The sequence below is a fragment of the Sminthopsis crassicaudata genome, chromosome X (assembly GCF_048593235.1).
Source record: "Sminthopsis crassicaudata isolate SCR6 chromosome X, ASM4859323v1, whole genome shotgun sequence".
In the NCBI taxonomy this organism is placed as follows: Eukaryota; Metazoa; Chordata; class Mammalia; order Dasyuromorphia; family Dasyuridae; genus Sminthopsis; species Sminthopsis crassicaudata.
In genome coordinates, this window is record NC_133623.1 from 34,699,323 (window position 1) to 34,719,852 (window position 20,530).

Consider the following 20,530-nt stretch of genomic DNA (forward strand, 5'->3'; position numbering starts at 1 on the left):
AGCATGGGCTCGGTGGCCATCACAATGAGCTCGTTTGTTTTGTTTTGTTTTGAATCTAGCCTGCAGATATCTTAATTTAGTGTCTGGCAGTTTCCTAAAATTTTTGCAAAAAAAGCATCTCCTGCTTTTTTTCAATGTAATTGTTTTCCTTTGTCACATAATGCTTTAGAAACCATTGTTCAGAGAAGGGGTCCATAGGTTTTCCCAGTGGGCCAGAGGGGTCCAAGACACACAAAAGATTGAGAAGCCCCGAACAAACTTGCTAACCATTCTTGGCACAGGCTTAGCATCAGGGCATCCTGCTCCATTACTAGTTTTGCCTCTTAGTGTTTCTTTTTACATAGAATCAGGTTACCAGACAAGATGATTTTTGATTAGGGTATCTATAATTATCTGGAGAGTGTTTTTAAAAGTAAAACTTCTCTGTGTTGGCATTCAAGGCCCTTCACAATTTAGCTCCACAATACTTCCCTCCCTTGTGGGTGCTCCCATTCTTCTCAGTCTCCTAGGTTGAACTTCTGCCTGGGCTGCCCTTTGTTTTGTTTCTCGTTCCTGTCCGGCCCTCTCTGAGCTGTACTTTGAGGCATTCGTTTGTCCATTTAATCACTCAGTCCAGCACTGCAAGAGCCCCTGAGCACCCTTTTTGTGACGGGCACCATGATAGGTGCTTAAATAGTCTTTGTTCTCTAGGAGTTTGTATCCTACTGAGAGGTATGTAGGAAATCATAAGGAAATCCAAGTCATGTTATAAGAGTGGGATTGCTAACTAGGGGGAATCAGTGAAGGCTTCCCTTAGGCGGTATCAGCTGAGCTAAACCTTGAAAGAAACTCAGGATTCTAAGAGGCCAGCTTTTGCAAAGGTATAAGGGTGGGAGAGAAGATATCCCAAAGTAAAAATGGGAAATGGACTATCAAGTGAATAGGGGGAAGTAATTACATCCTTGAACCTGGAATATCTTTCTTCCCTTCCCTTTGCCTCTGTGGTTACCCATTAGAAACCATCCCCCCCCCCAAAGAAAAATCAAAACCAAAAAACTCCCCATTACCAACAAGGGTTCCCACTTGTTAATGAAGCCTTTCTTATCCCTATCCCTAAAATAAATATTTTGCAGTCATGTTCTTCTCTTGATATTTTGCTTGGACATCTTTATTATATTTACTTTCCCTCTGCCTTTCATGGTGGTTGTTTGTAAACTTGTCTCTCTCCCACCTAAACGGCCCCCAATTAGACCATAAGCTTCTTGGTTTTGTCTGGAATGGATAGATTCTAATGGATTCCCACATCAAATATTTCCTCATTGTCTACCAGCAAGCACTAGTTCTCTAGGCCAGCCTTAGATTAGGAGCTAGAGAGCACATACAGTAGCAGAGGGAGCTTCCTCATTTGAGGCAATTCCCTCTCCCCTAGAAATCATTGGTCCAATTGTTGTTCCCATCCTTTGGGTGGAGTAAAAATGGTACTTCCCAAGTCTTGGTTTGGGTGGTGTGAGATGCTATGGTCTCACTAGCAGGTCTGAGCCCCTTCAACTGAAGGTTACCCTTCACCCACAGCTCAGAGCCAATAAAAGGAGAAGAAAGAGTAGAAGGAAACAGAGAGAGGCAGTGGACATGGTGGAAGGGAGGCCAGACTTTACTTACCTGAGCAAGTCTCGCCAGCCCCTTCAGCAGCAAAGTGACGTTGTTGGAACTCCTCGGTCCCTCAGGTCGCTTCTGCTTTTAGATCTGTGACCCTAGGAAAGGTTCACTTCAGAGAACCAAAACAACAAGCTGAAGTAGCAATCCTGAAAAAAGACCGGGCCTCGTTTTGACTGCAGCCAAGGGAACAAGCTTCAGTGCCTCTTAAGCAAGGCCATAGCGGAGGGGCAGGGTGAGGCATGATGGAAGAGACTTGTGGGTCATCAGTAGGGAAAGGTAGAAAGGCCAACCCAGAGAAGGCTTTCCCCCTTCTGTTCCCTGCCCCCAGTACGGGGCACTTAGCTTACTGTCCCCAACAGGGATCCTTGCTGCCTTTCTCTGGGAGCCTCCTCCCTACCTTGGGCAGTTCCCTTCTTCCTCTCCTCTTCCTGCTCCTGCCCCTACCCCTGCCCCTGCTGGGCCTAGGACTTCACCTGGAGTTCTATGGAAAGGGCCTTGTCCTGCAGAGATCTGAGGGACCTTCAGCAGCACATCAAGGAAGGGGATCTGAAGAGCATCCCAAGGGAAAACCATGACAGCCAGGACTGGCTAATCAGATCACTCCTGGTGGGCCAGGCCTTGTAAGAAGGGCTTTTGAAATGTTCTCTCATTTTTGTCTTCAAAATAACTCAGGAGGATAGGTCCTATAGTCCAAGCTCCGATTCTGTCTCCTCTGTGATCTGGCCCACCCCTTCATTCTCAAAGGAGGAAAACAAGGCCAGAGAGAGGAAAATGTGTCTATAAAACCAGCCAGTTTGTGGCAGAGCCTGGATTCGAAATCAGGGTCTCTTGAAATCCAATCCATGCGCTATTGGGCTCTCCAGTATTAAAATTCAGTCAGCAAAGCATGTTGCCTCATCTCCACCTCTATGTGGACCTGCACAATAGCTACTATTCTTTTTCATCACCATTTTGCAGATGAAGAAACTGAGAGGCCCAGGGAGAGGTGACTGGCAGAAGCAGTGCCCTGTGCCTTTCTCAGATATCAAATGACCCTGGCAAGTCACAAAATTTCTCAGCCTCCATTCCCTCATCTCTGAAATGAGGATTCAAAATTCTGCCTACCTTGCACAGTTCTTGCAGGATAAAATGATAAGATAGACAGAAAGAACTTTGGAAACTTGACAACCCCACATGAGCTGCTATCAGTTTTTAAGATCACCTGTAACTGAGATCTAGACCCAAGTGCACCAAATTCAAATCCAAAATATTTATTATCATTTATAGATTTTAGCATGAAATAAAAGAAGAGTCAGATCCTTAACAAGGATACAACAAGGTACCCATTCTCTCTTTGGCCAGCTCTTGCCCCTGGAGGCTCATTGTGAAAAGATTGTGTAATAAATACTCTTTTGCTTTATCACCTTGCCTTCCCAGCTGGCTGTAATGGAAATCATTTCATGAATTCCAGTTAAGAAATGTGGGAGTGCATTGGACTGGATTTCAGGGGTCCCTTAATTATAGTCCTAGTTCTCCCCTTAGCAATATGATCTTCTAGAAGTACCCCCCTTCTGTATATTAAGGGAGCCGAGCATCCAGACTACAAAAGAGATGGGACCAAGCAGGTCTCATCGTTGTTTTGTGCATAAGACGCCAGAACCGGATGCAAACAAAAAGTCCTAATCCAGAAAGTGAGACTAGAAATGTAAGCAGACAGAAGAAAACCCTAAATACAAGAAAGAAACACTGTGCCTGGGAGGTCCGTCCAAAAGAAGCTGGTTATTCCCCAACACATTCAAGTATAGCTGTAAATTAAAAAATGGTTTGCCCCCAAGGGATTCCAAAAGTATGTAGGAAAAAAAATGAAGGAAGATATTTTAAAAACTAAATGTGTTCTGGAGGGGAAAATGAAAAGGAAATAACAGGATAAAAGATGGGAAAACCTTACAAAAATAGTGAATACCCTGAAAAATTAGGTAGGAGCAATCAGAATTCAGTAACTCCATGAGACAACAAAAATATTAAAATGATGTCAAAGGTCCAAAAAAGTTAAAGAAACGTGTAAGGTGATTCTTCCTGTTAAAAAGAACTGACTAAGAAAACAAATACAGGAGAAATCATCTAAGAATCACTGCCTACACAAAACATATGACAAAAAAAGGCTTTTCCATATTTCAAAGAATCCCCAATAAAAACTGCCCAAGCCTATTAGCACTAGAGGACAAAGTGAAAACATATAGAGTGCACTGCTTACCTTCTAAAAGAAACTCCAGATTAAAAAGAATCAGGGATATTAGAGCCCCAAACCAGAGCTTCCAATTTAAAACAAAACAAGACATTCCATACCAAAAGCAGCCAGAAATAAAGAAAGTCACTTACCACAGTCTTGATCAGAAAGACTATGCAACAATTACTATAAATGAAGAAGATCAAGGCTTACAGCCAAGACTAACTTGGCTCACAAAGCTGACTTTAGTCCAACAGGGTTAGAAAAATGGATCTCTAATAGAAGAGAGGACTTTGAAACATTTGTGATCAGAAGATCCAGGGCTGGATAGAATCCATAAATATACACCCAGGAGGCAAAAGTACATTTGCTTTGCTTAATTATACTAGTTAGATACATCAGTCAGTTTTTATTGGAAGAGGAGGGGATTGAAGAATTGAGAATAAGAAACAGTTGTAATAATGCAAAAATAAAAATAAAAAGAAAGAAATGTGTCCATGAAACCCCCTCCCCCGCAAAAAACTTACACAGTTTTAGAAAAGCCAAAATAAATTTAGAAGAGGAGGCAGAGAAGGATATAGCAATCTGGTTAAAGTTGCTATTTCTTCAAAACAAATTATTCATGATCAATTTTGGCATGTAATTTCTCTTTTTCTGTCTTATTTTGTATATGGAAATGTTCATATTTTTAAATAATTATTAAGTTCATAATAAAATAAGAAATACAGTTAGAGGGTTAGATTTAAGATTCCCTGAAGTCTCTGCCAGCTCCAAAAATTCAGTGCTATCACAGTAATAGTACAGTTGGCCCATTGTACCTACTACAACTCCAGAAGCAAAAATCTCCTCAAAATCCTCTAAAATTGGAGGGGAAAGAGAGATCTGGGAAAACTTTATTGTACATTTCTCTGCAAAAGAGTCTTATGACCAATGTATGAGGAAGTGATTCATAATTATAAAATGAAAAGCCATTCCCCAGTAGATAAATGGATAAAGTAAATGAACAGGTAGTTTTTAAATGAAGAGATCCAAGCTATCAACACTCAGAAGAAAAAAAATGTTCTAAATCAGTACTAATCAGAGAAATGTAAATTCAAGCAACTCAAGATTTACCTTACCTCCATCACATTGGCAAAGGTGATCAAAAAAGGACAATGACTGATGTTAGAGAGATTTTTAGATAACAGTTAAATTCATACATAGTAGATCTGAAAATTGGCCCAGCCTTTCTGAAAAGCAATTGGGAATTATGCCCCCAAATGATATGTTCCATACCTCTTGACTGAGCAATATCAGTATTAGGCCTACCTTCCAAAGAGATCCAGAAAGAAGAACAGGACTTTTATATGCAAAAATATTTATAGGAGGTCATTTTCAGTGGCAAGTACCTAGAAACTCAGGACATGCCCATCGATCGGAAAATGTCTGAACAAATGATGATATGTACTGTACTGTAAGAAATGATGAAGGAAGCAGTTTCTAAGAAACCTGGGAAAACTTGTATGAGCTGATTGCTCACAGAACCTCTAGCAGATCAAGGAAAGTAATTTCTATAACAAGATCATAAAGACAAACAGCTTTCAAACACTGCAGTAATCCACCAGAAGTCTACAAGTTCCCTACCTCTTGACAGAGAAGTAATGGACTCAGGGAACATAAGACTTTTTTATTGTGGATGATGGGAAATTTGCTTTGCTTGACTTGATGTATACATTAAAAAGGCTTTGCTTTTATTTCTTCTTTTTTTCCTTTCTGATGGAAGAGGTAAGAGGGAGTGGAGATAGATAATAAAAAGATGGGCATGAAAGGACAAAAGATTGCTCAGTTCTGTGATGGGCCATTTTCCTTGTATTTTGCTTTTGAATAGTAAAAGATGTTGGTTTTGTGTGGCTTTTTGTAATTTTCTTATTGGCAATTGATTGGCTCTTTCCTCTTTGTTTTGGGGCTTCCCTTCATTCATATTCATCTCAACCAGGTTCTGTCGGAAAAGTCTAAGATCTGTAAAGTCATCCCCCTGTGGCCCAGCTGGTGATGGAACTCTGAATTTAGCTGGGTTGTTCTTAGATCAGGAGCCTGCAATCAGCCCCTTCAGTGGTTATGTTTTCCCAGCTTAAGAGAATCCCTCAGAGTTTATATGGTATTGATATACCTTTGGGAATTTGGGGTAAGCTCCTTGTCCTTATGGGGCATCAGAGGAGGCTGTAACTCACTCATAGAAGGAATATTTCACTTTTTATCTTTCTGTCTGATAGCATGATTTCATTTGTAATCATTTGTAGCTGATTTTGTTCTAGCTTCTCGTTTGTCTTGTATGCATTTTTCATTTTTTGTTTTAAAACTAAAATTGAATTGATATAATTTCTTTTTCACATCCTCTATGGTTTCCTCCAAATACCCTCATTCCTACCAGGGAGCCATTCTTTATTATGAAAAAAAATTCAGCAAAACTCATCAACATATCTCAAAAGTCTGATGTTATATATAGTGCGCCATATCCATGGTGGTCTTCCTTTTCATCTCTCTCTCTTTCTCTCTTCCCCCTTCCCCCTTCCTTCTAGGCTCTAGCTAAAATGTTGCCTTCTAGAGGAAGCTTTTCCTGATTCTGCCTTAATTGTAGTGCCTTCCCTCTCTTAATGATCTCCAAGTTCCTTCATATCATTTTACATAATTGTTTACATGTAATCTCCCATATTAGACCACGAGATCTTTCATAGGGAGAACTGTATCCCCAGTGCTTAGCACAGGTGCTTGAGCTATTTCTTGTATGGTTTTACTGGTTCTCATGGCATGACCTAGCTCCCATAATCCTTTCAGGTTCAATGAAGAACTTGTTCACCCACCATTATGGATTTGTAGAAAAGCTCCATATCTCCTTTATACCTTGCAGCTATGTTCTATGGGGCAGCTAGGTGGCACAGTGGGTGGAATACCACGTCTGGAATGAGGAAGACCTAAGTGAAAATTTGACTTCAAATACTTAGGAGCTGTGTGACCCTAGACAAGTCACTTCATCCTGTTTCCCTCAGTTTTTTGTCTGTAAAATGAGCTAGAGAGGGAAAGCATAAAGCACTCCAGTATCTTTGCGAAGTAATTCCTAAATGGGGTCATGCAGAGTCAGATGCAATTGAAATGACTGAACAACATAACTGAAGTTACATTCTAGGACTTTTCTGATTAAACCAACTGAGGTGGAGAAGGGAATTCACTTCCTAATAAATCCCCCCCTTCCTTAAGTCCCTCCCAGGGCTGTCCTCGGAGTCAGTACTACATAGGTTTGTTCTTCCTCTGTAGCTGCTCTCTGGCCACACTCACAGGAGCTATGACTGCAGCCTCTTCTTCTCCCCACCCTGACCTGTGACATGACACAGCATCCTGCATTCATGTTTTTTGTTTGTTTGTTTTTTCCTCTCCCTTATCTATCTTTGGACCTGTCAATTCCTGTAGCTTTTCTTGGGTTTCTCTGTCAGACCTTCACTGCCTCTATTCCCAGAACTATCAGCCACTTCCTGGAGCTTTTTGTTTGGTTCCACCTTTCACTGATGTGTGATGGGATTATGGTTTGTTCTCCAGCTCATTTTACAGATGGGGAAACTGAGATAAATGGGATAAAGTGACTTGCCCAGGATCACACAGCTTGTGTTTGAGGCCAGATTAGAGCTCCAGAAGATGGATGAGTCTTCCTGACTTCAGGCCCTACACTCTATCCACTCCAGCATGACTTGGTGGTTCTTTGGTGTTATAGGACTAGAGCAGTACAGCTCTGTGTAGCTGGCTCACCAATGGGCCAATTGAGTCTCATTGCACAGAGTTTTATCAGACTAGCAACTGGAAAAGTAGTAGTTGTTCCACATTCTTCCCCGTTTCTGTTTATGTATCCCTTGCCCCTTCTTCTATCACTGGAATTCTCTTCTGTCCTCCTTTCATGGCTCTGTCCATTCCATAGTTTGACCCTCCTCTCTTCCTGGGCTGTCTACAGGTCTGTCCTTCCTCCCCATCCTTTCTTTAAGTCCCTTCTCTGATTTTCTTTTTCTTCATTATGTCTCTATTTTCCCTACTTATTGTCATCAGTCTCTCCTTCCTTGTGCCCTTTCTTTCTCTTTCTCCCATTTCCTAATTCTGTCCATTCTTATATTTTTATATCTCTCCTTCCCTCCTCTCCTATTTCCCCACGCTGGACCTGGCTGTACGTCACATCTTCTAACTTTTGATGAAAAATCTGATTGTGCTCTCTCCTCCCCTCTTCCCTCTCTGCATCTTTCAGCCCTTTCTTTCTATCCTAATATTTCGTCCTTTCCAGGGCTCCACCACCTTTCCTCTGTTTCTGACCTTGGTTGACCTTTCCTGAGTATTCGGGCATCTTTTTTCCCCCCTTCCGATCCTTCCTCCCTTTCTGCAGCCCTCCATCTGTGACTGTTCCACTTTGTGTTTCCGTGGAGCATCCTGACAGTAGTTTCCTCGCTGGATCCTTTCCTACCTTCCTCCCTGGGTCTAATTTTTTTCCTTGTTAACATTCCTTGGGTTATGTTTGTCGGTCTGATTTTTTTCGCCTTCCTTCTATCTCCATTGTCTGCCTGTTCTTTCTGGCTGCTATTATTCTTCTTTTCTCTCGTCAGACCTGTCCACTTTCCCCTTATTGCCTATTATCTCCTATGTGTTTCTCGTCTCTCACTTGCTTCTCTTTCCCCTGCTATGTTACTTGACTTACTTCCCTGGAGCTCCTTGTCAGTCCCTCCATCTATGCTTCCCCCTGTCCGTGTGTGGCGCTTTATTCATTTCCCTCAGTGTGCCTATTCTCGGCTGTATTCATAGCTCCCTCCCAGGCCTCCCTTCTATCCTTTCCCCTGCATCTTTAAGTCTGACAGTTTCCCTTTATTCCTGGGCTGGTTTTGTCTTTTGGCCGCCCTTCATTTTTTGGACTTGTCTCTTCCTTCTCCTCTCCCTCCATTTGCCTGTCAATTGTGAATCTCTTCCTGTATCCTTTTGTGGGTCCATTTTTCCTGATTACCTCCTAGCCTGCTCTGCTGACCCTCAGTACACTGCCGGTCTACCCCTGTGTCGCTAATCTAAGCCGTTGCCATTTTGTAGGAATTGTCCAAGCTTTGATTCCATTAGCATAAGCATTCAAACCCACCTAGATGGCATGATGAGGAATTGGAAAACCCAGGAAGAAGAGACTCTCTACATTATTAATTCTTTATGAGGAAATCCACATTGTAGAAGACATGGGTCTAGCAACTTTGAAATGTTCAATCTTGGAAGTGGCTCTACAGATGGCCGAGGCCAATATAGCCATTGTATGGAGGGAGTGACTGAGGCCCAGGACAAACTCATGGTTGGCTTACTATTCATGTGACACATCTTCACGTTGGAGATGCAGAATTGCTACTACTACCACTACTACAACATCTCCTACGGGGGCGGGGGGAGGGTGAAGATCATGATGAACTACTAATTAATATGCATTGTTTTAGTCAGAATAATACCAAGTTCCAGCGAAATAAAATTAGAACCTGGCATTAGGGCAGATTTAAGGGCATAAATTCTATTCATTATTCAGGTAGGGTCTATTTTATAATAAGTGGCTGTTTTATGGCTTCCACATCATGACTTGCTCTTTCCAGATTAATTCAAATTTATTAAATACACTATAGGCAGATACTTTGGTGCTGGGGAGGCAAGAATAAAATCAGTTCCCATCCTCTTGTTCTCGATACTTGGGTCAGGAGGATGGGGAGGGGAAGACACAAATAGGTCCGTGTCTAGTGGAGAAAGGAAGAGAACATTAAGAATTATGAAGATGGGGAAAGGCCCGAGGTGGCTCCCAAGGTGGGACACTTGACTAAAGTTTGGGCTAAGGGGAAAAGATAGTAGGTGATGTTCTGTGCAAAGACATAATAAAGGGAGGAAGTAGAAAGCAAAGCACTCTTGGGGGAATAGGAAGTATGCAAAGTTGAGTAATGTGAGGTGGGTCTGAGCCCCAGCTGGGCAGGGCTTTGAATGTCTGGGGCAGGCTGTACTCTCCTAGAGGCAATGGGCAACTACTACAGATTTCTGAGTCACCAAGTGACACACATTGGGGCTGAAATAGCTGCTTTGGACAACTGTGTAGAGGATGTATGGGAGAAAGCGAGAGACTAGAAGCAGGAAGCCCAACTGGGACACTATTGATATCGTCCAGGTGAGAGATTGGGGGCTTCTATTATGATGGGAGGTGCTGGTGTGAGGGGAGAGAAGGCCATGGATACAGGAGATATTCTGAAGGTCACTTTGATAAGACTTGACGACCAATTGGCCCTTGGGAATTTCTTCATCATGATCTCAACTCTCCAACTCTTACTCGCCTGCAGGATCCAATCACCACCCTTCCTCAGGAACAATCAGTCAAATCACTGTACTCTCAAAGCTCATCTCCTGCTCGGCACTTTAGAAGCCGTAGACAAAATTGCTTTCTGCAATCAGTCTCTTCCTACCCTACACCTTTTGAAGCATTTATTTCTTAACTTACTTACCATCAAGGAATCCTAATAAAAAGCTTTTTACCTCAGGACTGATTCCTACATCAAAGTTCTCTTCAGGGGGAAATCAATAGACCATTTGAAACAGTGAAATTTTTTCAATAATGTCCCTATTTGATCATCTAAAATCAGGAATTGAATTATTTTTTCAACCCTCTGAGTCATTTCACCCCCTTCACCCACTTAAGTGGTTGGATCAATTTTCATCATCACCAAGTCTACTTCATGGGGAGGGGCAGCCCTGGCATCTTCCTGGGAAAAAAAAGAACCATTGATTGTGTTTAGTCAGGAAGAGCCCCCAGCCCGAGCAGGAGCCGAAAATGCACTTGAGCCATTTGAGTCACCTGTGACATGCGGGCAGAGCAGTGATGAAGGTCAGTCACTGGTTTTTAGCATGCACCCCCCCAAAAGTGTAGATTTACTTTCTTGAATGGAGTTGAATTTCCTTGAAGTTTTAAGTTGTTTATAATCAAAGTAGCTGTGTGGCTTAATGAATAGAGCTCTGGACCTGGAGATAAGATCTAGCCTCAAGTGCTTACTAGGTTTGTGACCCTGGGAAACCACTTAACCTCACTTAGCCTCAGTTTTCCCATTTGTAAAATGGAAATCATGATATCACCTGCTTCCCCTAGGTAGTAATGAGGATAAAATGCCTTGTATGCCTTAGAGTGTTACATAAATTCTAATGATTATTAATACATACTACACACATATGTATAGCAATACTAATGATCACACTCATTGTAAAGCACACAAAATGTAAAAATGAAAAAAAAAAGAATCAGTGAAGGTGAAATAATAATTCTTGACCTATTGTCAGTAGGGAGTCATTGGAGTTTATTGAGTATGGGGGTGACACGATTACACCTATGTTTTGGGGAAATCGCTTTGTGGAAACTGAAGGGGACAGATGGGAGAAATACACCCAGATGATGAAATCCTTGACAATAATAAAGACATTTGGAAAGAGGGCTGGTTGGAGTGGAGACAGGGATAATGTAAGGAGATCTGTGCACGACCCAACTACGCTTTTATCATTTTGTCAAAGTCACTGTTCTACTCAATCTATGGCTCCCCGGTCAGTGCCCTAGAACAAAGAACCTATATTCTTGAGAAGCACCTGCTGCATCTGTGAGGTATTCTGGGGGCAGGTATTCTGACGAGGGAGTAGATTTTCTCAATGATGCTCATGTGGCAGTGGCTACTGCTGTGGTTGCACCCAGGGCAAGAGTCTTTGGAGTGAGCAGGAGCGAGGTTGGGGGCTTGGTTAGCTGAAGGAGGACAATATTAGTGAATGGGCCCCATGACTGGCTTGTATGAGAGAATGTGATGGAACCCATATTCCTACCTGATCAGTGCTCTAGTACGTAGTACCCCCTCCCAATTTCCCTGGGAGTCAAGACAGCCCTCGTTTGTCTACTGTCTCCAAAACTCCTTCTCCATTCTATCTCCTAGGTTTGCTAAATATGGAACTTATTGCTTAAATTTCATGATTCTTAGATTATTTTTCCTTGTTCTCTTTAGGGTCAATTACCTTGGTTTGTAAAGTTCTGAGGTATATAAAATATTCAATTTTGTTCTTAAAATATTTTTCTGCCTTGCTCTTTTATATTATATAATATGTAATCAAATTTCATGTACATTTAATAAGATGGGATAGCCACAGAATATCTGTTGGAGTGCAAAGACTAGATATAGATAATCTTCTCATAACAAATGAATAAAGTTACTGAAATGTTCTAGTCTGATTTATTTTTAGACCAATTAGTACTATTTTTACCTCAATGTGAATGTAATTTAAAATACTTTGAAGTAAAACTTAGTCATGTTCTTACAACCCAAATAATATCGACAGCATACTTGTAAATAGTAGTGAAAACAATAATCATTTTTTGAGGTTTAAGATAAGAAAATGCCAACTTCATGGCATTCTTATTCAAAGATGAATTTTGTTTTAGCTAAATGTTCTCATTAAACATTGGATTTGATGTGGAAATGTCAAGCTTCATAGTTTGGTACTATTTCCATACTGTTTCAGGGATTTGATCCCCAAATGAGATTAAAAGAAAAATACTTTTAAAAATTGGATATTTTATTGATATCTTCTAGTTTACCATCAGGTAGATTTCTCCCATACTGCTGCTCTTCCCCTTTTCCAGAGAGACAACAATGATGATATTTTTTAATGTGAGAAAAAAGAGGAAGATGAAAAAAATAGTAAAATTGGTCAGTTCATAAATTTGGCATTCTATTCGCTAATTTATCTAGATAGATAGATAGATATATCTGTCTATCCCCTCCTTCACCCTCAATGCTGCAAAGGATTTGTCAAAAGGGGTTCTGCTTGTATTTCTTCTTTGGGGCCAAGATTTTTCTTTGTAAATTTATAAAATTCGTTTTTATTGTTTGGTGGTTGCTCTTTCCGTTTACATCGTTTCAGTCATCGGGTGCAGTATTTTTGCACTCCAATGACTTCATTTTGTGTCATTAGTGCAGTATGTCCTTCTGTACTTCTCTGTAATATTTATTATTTCTCATTAGTCAGCAGTACTCCACTTCCTTTATCTATCAGCATTTATTTAGTGATTCCCCACCTTATAAACATCTGCCTTTTCATTCTTTGTGACCACAAAGAGCATCGCTGTAGATATTTTTCACAGGGAGCCTATACATTGGTCATCGATATCTGTGGGGTGTGTGGGTGAAGGAGTGGGAATGCTATAGTAATTCAGTTCTATCAAATGCATAGTGATGCCTGTCTTTTCCATCTTCTGTTGTATTGACTAGTTTATTGAGTAGGAGAGAAATCCAAAAAGCTGTTCTGATTTGCATTTTCTCATTTATTAGAAGTTTGGAACATTCTTTAAATACGAGTGTTAATGCTTTTGAGCACTTTCTTCATACCTTTTAACCATAGAATGCCTTTTTGTCTTGTGTATCACTGTTAGCCCTAATCTAATAACGGTGGATATGTTTACATAGTTCTGGAAGGCTGTTGCAAAAGACTTTGCAAATATTCTCATTTGATTCCTCTACTGCTCTGGAAGCTGGGTGATGGTATCGTCTTCATTTTACAGACGGGAAAGCTAAAGCACACTGAGGTGACTCTGTATATCCCCGGTGCTTACTACAGTGCCTGATGTAGAGTAGGAAGTTAAGAAATGCTATTGCTTGACCTCAAATCTTTTCTGATATTTTTTAGGTGTTAAGAGATGTGATGAGCTTTCCTCTACAGTGATTTAGGCAAATTCCTTCCTGCTATTAGCATAGTTTCCTTCAACCAAAATGTAATCTCCCTGTTTTTCTCGTTTTGTTGTTAATAACAGTATTCACATGATTTCATTTGGTCATCACAACAGCTTTGCAGTGAAGGAGAAATGCTTAGGGGTTGGAAAATTCTGATTTATTATCAGTAAATGTTTGATTTGTATGTCTATTTGACATAGGGATGTAGAAAAATTTCTCAGGTGAAAAGTAGTCATGACTAGGAAAAGTTTAAGTAAGTTTCTTATTTAAATGCTATAGATCACCCTCTCCTCGTCTTTTTTAATAAGTTCCCTTTTCAGTGGAGGGGAAGGGAGATAGGGAGGGAATTGGAGGGGAGGGGAGGGGGGAGATGCTTCCTTTTCTTCTACCTTTCTAACACACTCCATCTTTTTCTCTCTAAAACTCTCCACATCTCTTTCTCTTTAATCCTCTCTATCTTTTCCATAACACTATCCCTCTCCATCTCTCTCTTATCTCTAACATTATCCCGGTTTCTAACACTCTCCATCTCTCTTTCTCTTTAATCCTCTCTCTTTTAACACTCTAAAACCTCCATTTCTCTTTCTCTAACACTCTCCATCTCTATTTCTCTCTACCACTCTCTAACACTCTCTCTAATGCTATCTTCTCTCCACCATTATCCATCTCTCTCTCTAATACTCTATCTTCTAACATTCTCCAGCTCTCTCACTATATATATAATATTACCTATATTATTTCTAACACTATCCCTGTCTCTACCACTCTCCATCTCTCTAACATTCTGCATCTCTCTCTTTCTAATATTCTCTATATTCTTCCTAACAATCTCCATCTCTTTCTCTCTAACACCATCTTCTTCTAACACTCTCCATCTTTAGCTACTTGATGGAAGATTCAATATGGCTTTCCTTTCTATTATCTCTATAGGAGCTGAGGAGAGAAAAACCTTTCACTGGCCCAGGAGAGTTTTGGCAAACTGAGGCAGCAATTGCATATCTTCCGGGAGATCTCACTTTGAAAAGTAAGTACATAGTATTGGTCTCTTTCTACCACTCTATCGTCTCTCAAAAACTCTCCATTTCTTTTTCTCTAACAACACTTCCTATTTTCTTTGTAGCACTCTCTAATACTTTCTATCTTCTATCTTTCTAACACTTTCCAACTCTATCTTATCTCTAACATTATTCCTGTCTCTAACACTCTCCATATCTCCATATTCTGTCTAAAGTTCTCCATATCTCTCTAACACTCTCTATCTTAACTCTAACACTCTCCATCTCTCTATTTCTCTAACACTACACATGTCTTATTCATTAATCCTCTGTATCTTCTCTGTAACACTATCCCTCTCTCTTCTAACATTCTCCATCTCTCTAACACTCTCCATTGCTCTTTCTCTCTAATCCTCTCTATCTTCTTTCTAACACTCTGAATCTCTCTCTCTCTCTTACACTCTCCATCTCTCTCTCTCTAACGCTCTCCATCTTCGTTCTACCACTCTCTTTCTAACAATCTCTATCTTCTTTCTAACACTCTCCATATCTCTCTCTCTCTCTTACTCTGTATCTTATCTCTAAAACTATCCCAAGCAGTCTCTATCTTCTCTCTACTACTATCCCTTTCTTTCTACCTCTAAAAATCTGGCTTCTCTCTAACACTCTAGATGTCTCTCTAAGAATCACTTTTCTTTCTAACACATACCCTCTCTCTTTCTCTCTAAAATGATCTCTATCTTATCTCTAACACTCTCCAATACTCAACATTTCTCTCTCTATAATACTCTCTATCTTATCTCTACCACTATCCTTTTCTTTCTCCTTCTTACACTCTTTACCCTCGCTCTAACACTCTCCATCTCCCAAAAACTCTATCTCCTCTCTAACCCTCTCCATCCCTCTTTCTAACACTTTCCAACTCTCTCTCTCTAATATTCAACATCTCTCTATAACACTCTATCTTTTCTCTAACACTCCATCTCTCTATCTCACTAACACTCTACATGTCTTACTCATTAATCCTCCCTAGCTTCTCTGTAACACTATACCTCTCCTTCTCTCTAATACTCTCTAACTCTCCATCTTTAATCCTCAACATATCTCTCTCTATAATACTCTCTCTATCTAATACTGTACATCTTTCTCTTTAATCCTCTGTATCTTCTCTGTAACACTATCCCTCTCTCTTCTAACATTCTTTATCTCTCTAACACTCTAACATTCTCCATCTCTCTCTCTCTCTAACACTCTCCTTGTTTCTCTCTCTCTCTCTCTCACTCTCTCTCGTACTCTGTATCTTATCTCTAACACTGTCCCTCTCTCTAGCAATCTCTATTTTCTCTCTACCACTATCCCTTACTTTCTCCCTCTAACACTATCTTCTCTGGAACACACTCCATCTCTCTAACACTCTCCCTAGCAGCCTCTATCTTCTCTCAACTTCTATCCCATTCTCTCTCTCTCTAAAAATCTCTGTCTTATCTCTAACACTATCCCTGTCTCTACCACTTTCCATCTATCTTTCGCTCTACCACTCTCCATCACTCTATCTCTCTAACACTTTCCATCTCTCTCTCACTCACTAATACTCAACATCTCTGTCTATATAATAATCTCTATATTATCTCTAATACTGTCCCTCTCTCCAGCAGTCTCTATTTTCCCTCGACTAGTATCCCTTTCTTTCTCCTTCTAACACTCTCTATCTTATCTCTAACACTTGCCATCTCCCTCTTTCTAACACTTTCCAACTCTCTCTCTGTAATACTATCTATCTTACCTCTACCCCTATCCCTGTCCCTAGCAGTCCCTATCTTCTCTTTACCACTATCCTTTTCTTTCTCCTTCTAAGACTTTCCGTCTCTCTCTTTCTAATACTCAACCTCTCTCTATATATACTACTCTCTATCTTATCTCTAACAATATCCCTGTTTCTAGAAGTCTCTATCTTCTCTTGAACACTTTCCATCTCTTTCTTTCTCTCTCTCTCTCTCTCTCTCTCTCTCTAACAATCTAAATCTTCTCTTGAACACTCTCCATCTCTTTCTCTCTAAAACTCTCCATTTCTCTTTCTCTAACACTTTTTATTTTCTCTCAAACACTCTCCCTGTCACTAACACTCTCCTTTTCTCTCTAACACTATCCATCTCTCTTTCTCTTTCATCCACTCTATCTTCATTGTAACACTATCCCTCTCTTCTAACACTCTCCATCTTCTAAAACTCTCACTCACTAATACTCAACATCTCTGTCTATATAATAATCTCTATATTATCTCTAATACTGTCCTTCTCTCCAGAAGTCTCTATTTTCACTCTACTAGTATCCCTTTCTTTCTCCTTCTAACACTCTACATCTGTCTTTCTCTCTAACATTCTCCATCGTTCTCCCTCTAATACTCTCTATCTTATCTCTAACACTTGCTATCTCCCTCTTTCTAACACTTTCCAACTCTCTCTCTCTATAATACTATCTATCTTATCTCTACCACTATCCCTGTCCCTAGCAGTCCCTATCTTCTCTTTACCACTATCCCTTTCTTTCTCCCTCTAACACTCTCTATATTCTCTCAAACACTCTCCATGTCACTAACACTCTCCTCTCTCTCTCTAGCAATCTCTATCTTCTCTCTAACACTCTCAATCTCTCTCTCTAACAATCTTTTTCTCTTCTCTAACACACTCTCTCTAACACTCCATGTCTCTCTCTCTCTCTCTAAAACTCTCTATCTTCTAACATTCTCCATATCTCCCTCTCTCTAGCAGTCTCTGTCTTCTCTCTACCACTATCCCTTTCTCTTTCTCTAACACTCTCCAACTCTCTATCCTATCACTATCCTTTTCTTTCTCCTTCTTATACTCTTTACCCTTGCTCTAACACTCTCCGTCTCTCTCTTTCTAACACTTTCCAACTCTCTCTAATACTCAAAATCTCTCTGTATAACACACTCTCTCTTATCTAACAATATACCTGTCTCTAAAGCTCTCAGTCTCCCTTTCTCTCTAACACTCTCCAAGTCTCTAATACTCAACATCTCTCTCTCTCTATAATACTTTCTATCTTATCTCTACCACTATCCCTTTCTTTCTCCCTCTAACACTCTCTATATTCTCTGGAACACTCTACATCTCTCTTTCTCTCTAATACTCTTTATCTTCTTTCTGACACTCTCCCTTTCTCTTTCTCTCTAAAGCTCTCTATCTTCTGTCTAACGTTCTCCATATCTCCCTCTCTCTAACACTCTCTATCTTCTCTTTTATACTCACCATCTCTCTATATCACTCTCCAACTCTCTCTCTCTAACACTATCTTCTCTCCCACACTCTCCATCAACCTCTCTCTAACAATCTCTATATCCACTCTATTACTCTCTATCTTATCTCTAACACTATCCTTGTCAATAACACTATCTTCTTTCTACCATTCTCCATCTCACTCTATTAACACTCTCCAACTCTCTGTATCTAATACTCAACATCTCTCTATAACACTATCTTTTCTCTAACACTATCCCTGTCTCTAACAATCTCCATTTCTCTATCTCTCTAACACTCTCCATTGCTCTGTCTCTCTAATCCTCTCTATCTTCTCTGTAACACTATTCCTCTCTCTTTTAACAATCTCTATTTCGCAAACACTCTCTATCTTCTCTCTAACACTCTCCAGCTTTCTCTCTCTAATATTCTCTATCTACTCTCTATCACTCTCCATCTCTCTCATATTTTCTATCTTCTAACACTCTCCATCTTTCTCTCTCTCACTCTAACAATCTCTATTTCCTCTCTAACACTTTCTATTTTCTAACACTCTCCATTTCTCTCTTTCTAACATTTTTTCAACTCTATCTATCTAATACTCAACATCTTTCTCTCTATATAATACTCTCTATCTTATCTCTAACACTATCCCTGTTGTTAACTGTCTCCATCTCTCTTTCTCCCTAACACTCTCCATCTTTCTCTCTCTAACACTCTCTCTCTCTCTTTTTAACACTTTCCATCTCTTTCTTTCTAATACTCTCTATCTTCTTTGTAACGCTATCTCTCTCTCTTCTAACATTCTCTATCTCTCTAACACACTCCTCTCTCTCTCTCCTTCTCCATGTCTATCTCTCTAACATTCTCTATCTCTTTCTTCTCTCTAACACTCTACATCTCTCTCTCTACCACATTCTCCATCTCTCACTCTCTCTAACACTCTCCATCTTTAATTACTTGCTGGAAGATTCAATACGGCTTTCCTTTCTATTACCTCTGTAGGAGCTGAAGAGAGAAAAACTTTTCATTGGCCCAGGAGAGTTTTGGCAAACCGAGGCAGCAATTGCATATCTTCTGGGAGATCCTACTTTGAAAAGTAAGTACATATTATTTGTCTCTTTCTACCACTATCTATCTCTCCCTCTCCCTCTCTCTCTCTCTCTCTCCAACTCTCTGTCTCTAATACTCAACATCTCTCTATAACACTCTATCTTTTCTCTAACACTCCATCTCTCTATCTCACTAACACTCTACATGTCTTACTCATTAATCCTCCCTAGCTTCTCTGTAACACTATACCTCTCTCTAAAATACTCTCCAACTCTCCATCTTTAATTCTCAACATATCTCTCTCTATAATACTCTCTCTCTTTTCTCTAACACTATCCTTCTCTAACACTCTCCATCTCTGTAACACTGTACATCTTTCTCTTTAATCCTCTGTATCTTCTCTGTAACACTATCCCTCTCTCTTCTAACACTCTTCATCTCTCTAATACTCTCAAGATCTTGAACACTCTCCATCTCTCTCTCTATAATACTCTCTATGTTATCTCTAACACTATCTCTGTCTCTAACTCTCCATCCTTTTTCTCTCTAATCCTCTCGATCTTCTCTATAACACAATTACTCTCTCTTTTAACACTTTCTATTTCACAAACACTCCATTTCTCTTTTTCTAACACTCTCCATCTCTCTTTCTCTAATGCTCTTTGTCTTCTGTCTACCACTCTCCATCTCTCTCAGAAAACACTCAACATCTCTTTTTCCAACAACCTCTATCTACTCTCTAACACTATCCCTGTCTCTACCACTCTCCCCCCCCCCCTCTCTCTCTCTCACTCTCTCTCTCTCCATCTGTCTCTTCTGTCTCTAACACTCTTCCCCTTCCTCTATGTAATAATCAACATTTCTCTCTCTAACAATCTCTTTCTCCTATCTAATACTCTCCATCTCTCTCTGTCTATCCCTCTCCAACTCTCTCTAATATTCAACATTTCTCTTTCTATAACGCTCTCCGTCTCCCTCTAACACTTTCCAACTCTCTCTCCCTAATACTCAAAATCTCTCTTTCTATAATATTCTCTATCTTATTAAGACTATCCTGTCTCTATCTTCTCTTGAACACTCTCCAACTCTCTCTAATACTCAACCTCTCCCTCCCCCCCTTCTCTCTCTCTCTCTCTCTCTCTCTCTCTCTCTCTCTCTCTCTCTCTCTCTCTCTCTCTCTCTCTCTCTCTCTCTCTCTCTCTCTCTCTATATATATATATATATATATATATATATATATATATATTATATATATATATATATATATATATATATATATATATATATATAATACTCTCTATCTTATCTCTAACACTATCCCTGTCTCAACCACTCTCCATCTCTATCTCTCTCTGTCTAGTACACTCTATCCAAGTATGTGTCTCTTTTGTCCATCCATCTCTCTATCACGTCTCTGTCATCTTTCAAGTCTGGCTGGACTTCTCTTTCTCTCTATTTCTTTCATTTGGTATCATCTGTTCATTTGGCTCTCTATCCTGTCCTTTTATCCCTCTGTCTCTTTAGCTATCTCCACCTCAATGTCTCTTCTTCTTCATCCACCTCTCTCTTTATCATGTCTCTGACATCTTTCAAGTCTGGCTGGACTTCTCTATCTCTATATTT

At 40.0% G+C, this 20,530-nt stretch overlaps 1 protein-coding gene across 7 annotated transcripts in view; it reads right to left on the reverse strand.

Moving 5' to 3' along the window:
- LOC141548371 (uncharacterized) overlaps positions 1-20,530 on the reverse strand; it is a 109,126-nt gene that overhangs the window by 34,779 nt on the left and 53,817 nt on the right. For 6 of the 7 annotated variants that reach the window (XM_074277232.1, XM_074277231.1, XM_074277230.1 and 3 more), the window contains exon 4: positions 1,639-1,744. The gene's annotated coding sequence lies outside the window, so the exon portion shown is untranslated. Of the gene's footprint in view, positions 1-1,638; positions 1,782-20,530 lie in introns of all 7 variants that reach the window. The other variant, XM_074277227.1, reaches the window with a different exon arrangement.